We start from the raw sequence: 3758 nt of genomic DNA on the forward strand, positions 1-3758 counted from the left end.
TTTGAAAAAATACTCTAAACAAAGATAACGTTTTTTTACCAGAGTTTGATTGAGGGTTTAGTTTAAACACTTCGACAAACCTTTGCACAATACGGCCGTCTGACGGAACACTGTCAAGACATGATTTTGGAAACAGGTTTGTCGATGTGTTTGACGAAACTATTGTCTTAATCAATTGTTGGTAATACACCAAATGCAGGGCTCTTTAAGCGGCATAGACTGCCCTTTGTTTCATTTAAAATGGTGTTGTAAAAGAAAAGTTATCTTTGATTTAAGTCTTCATTTTAAGCAAAATGTTGCTTTCCGACTTAGCATATATGACGAAAATTATCACATGGTATACACACACTGAGTCTATGGTACTTCCACTTGTCACCGTTAGACTACATTGTATAGTACGTACACATGTCACCGTTAGACTACATTCTATAGTACGTCCACTTGTCACTGTTAGACTACATTGTATAGTACGTCCACTTGTCACTGTTAGACTACATTGTATAGTACGTCCACTTGTCACTGTTAGACTACATTGTATAGTACGTCCACTTGTCACCGTTAGACTACATTGTATAGTACGTCCACTTGTCACCGTTAGACTACATTGTATAGTACGTCCACTTGTCACCGTTAGACTACATTGTATAGTACGTCCACTTGTCACCGTTAGACTACATTGTATAGTACGTCCACTTGTCACCAATAGACTACATTGTATAGTACGTCCACTTGTCACCGTTAGACTACATTGTATAGTACGTCCACTTGTCACCGTTACACTACATTGTATAGTACGTCCACTTGTCACCGTTACACTACATTGTATAGTACGTCCACTTGTCACCGTTACACTACATTGTATAGTACGTCCACTTGTCACCGTTAGACTACATTGTATAGTACGTCCACTTGTCACCGTTAGATTACATTGTATAGTACGTCCACTTGTCACCGTTAGACTACATTGTATAGTACGTCCACTTGTCACCGTTAGACTACATTGTATAGTACGTCCACTTGTCACCGTTAGACTACATTGTATAGTACGTCCACTTGTCACCGTTAGACTACATTGTATAGTACGTCCACTTGTCACCGTTAGACTACATTGTATAGTACGTCCACTTGTCACTGTTAGACTACATTGTATAGTACGTCCACTTGTCACTGTTAGACTACATTGTATAGTACGTCCACTTGTCACTGTTAGACTACATTCTATAGTACGTCCACTTGTCACTGTTAGACTACATTGTATAGTACGTCCACTTGTCACTGTTAGACTACATTGTATAGTACGTCCACTTGTCACCGTTAGACTACATTGTATAGTACGTCCACTTGTCACCGTTAGACTACATTCTATAGTACGTCCACTTGTCACTGTAAGACTACATTGTATAGTACGTCCACTTGTCACTGTTAGACTACATTGTATAGTACGTCCACTTGTCACTGTTAGACTACATTGTATAGTACGTCCACTTGTCACCGTTAGACTACATTGTATAGTACGTCCACTTGTCACCGTTAGACTACATTGTATAGTACGTCCACTTGTCACCGTTAGACTACATTGTATAGTACGTCCACTTGTCACCGTAAGACTACATTGTATAGTACGTCCACTTGTCACCGTTAGACTACATTGTATAGTACGTCCACTTGTCACCGTTAGACTACATTGTATAGTACGTCCACTTGTCACCGTTAGACTACATTGTATAGTACATCCACTTGTCACCGTTAGACTACATTCCATAGTACGTCTACTTGTCACCGTTAGACTACATTGTATAGTACGTCCACTTGTCACCGTTAGACTACATTGTATAGTACGTCCACTTGTCACTGTTAGACTACATTGTATAGTACGTCCACTTGTCACTGTTAGACTACATTGTATAGTACGTCCACTTGTCACCGTTAGACTACATTTTATAGTACGTCCACTTGTCACTGTTAGACTACATTGTATAGTACGTCCACTTGTCACCGTTAGACTACATTGTATAGTACGTCCACTTGTCACTGACGTCCACTTGTCACTGTTAGACTACATTCTATAGTACATCCACTTGTAACCGTTAGACTACATTGTATAGTACGTCCACTTGTCACTGTTAGACTACATTGTATAGTACGTCCACTTGTCACCGTTAGACTACATTGTATAGTACGTCCACTTGTCACCGTTAGACTACATTGTATAGTACGTCCACTTGTCACCGTTAGACTACATTGTATAGTACGTCCACTTGTCACCGTTAGACTACATTGTTTAGTACATCCACTTGTCACCGTTAGACTACATTGTATAGTACGTCCACTTGTCACCGTTAGACTACATTGTATAGTACGTCCACTTGTCACCGTTAGACTACATTGTATAGTACGTCCACTTGTCACCGTTAGACTACATTGTATAGTACGTCCACTTGTCACTGTTAGACTACATTGTATAGTACGTTCACTTGTCACTGGTAGACTACATTGTATAGTACGTCCACTTGTCACCGTTAGACTACATTGTATAGTACATCCACTTGTCACCGTTAGACTACATTGTATAGTACGTCCACTTGTCACCGTTAGACTACATTGTATAGTACATCCACTTGTCACCGTTAGACTACATTGTATAGTACGTCCACTTGTCACCGTTAGACTACATTGTATAGTACGTCCACTTGTCACCGTTAGACTACATTGTATAGTACGTTCACTTGTCACCATTAGACTACATTGTATAGTACGTTCACTTGTCACTATAAGACTACATTGTATAGTACGTCCACTTGTCACTGGTAGACTACATTGTATAGTACGTCCACTTGTCACCGTTAGAATACATTGTATAGTACGTCCACTTGTCACTGTTAGACTACATTGTATAGTACGTCCACTTGTCGCTGTTAGACTACATTGTATAGTACGTCCACTTGTCACCGTTAGACTACATTGTATAGTACGTCCACTTGTCACCGTTAGACTACATTGTATAGTACGTCCACTTGTCACCGTTAGACTACATTCTATAGTACGTCCACTTGTCACCGTTAGACTACATTGTATAGTACGTCCACTTGTCACCGTTAGACTACATTGTATAGTACGTCCACTTGTCACCGTTAGACTACATTCTATAGTACGTCCACTTGTCACTGTTAGACTACATTGTATAGTACGTCCACTTGTCACCGTTAGACTACATTGTATAGTACATCCACTTGTCACCGTTAGACTACATTGTATAGTACGTCCACTTGTCACTGTTAGACTACATTGTATAGTACGTCCACTTGTCACCGTTAGACTACATTGTATAGTACGTCCACTTGCCACCGTTAGACTACATTGTATAGTACGTTCGCTTGTCACTATTAGACTACATTCTATAGTACGTCCACTTGTCACTGTTAGACTACATTCTATAGTACGTCCACTTGTCACCGTTAGACTACATTGTATAGTACGTCCACTTGTCACCGTTAGACTACATTGTATAGTACGTCCACTTGTCACCGTTAGACTACATTCTATAGTACGTCCACTTGTCACCGTTAGACTACATTCTATAGTACGTCCACTTGTCACCGTTAGACTACATGTTAGTACGTCCACTTGTCACCGTTAGACTACATTGTATAGTACGTCACTTGTCACCGTTAGACTACATTGTATAGTACGTCACTTGTCACGTTAGACTACATTGTATAGTACGTCCACTTGTCACCGTTAGACTACATGTATAGTAC

Source organism: Mya arenaria, chromosome 8 (assembly GCF_026914265.1).
Source record: "Mya arenaria isolate MELC-2E11 chromosome 8, ASM2691426v1".
In the NCBI taxonomy this organism is placed as follows: Eukaryota; Metazoa; Mollusca; class Bivalvia; order Myida; family Myidae; genus Mya; species Mya arenaria.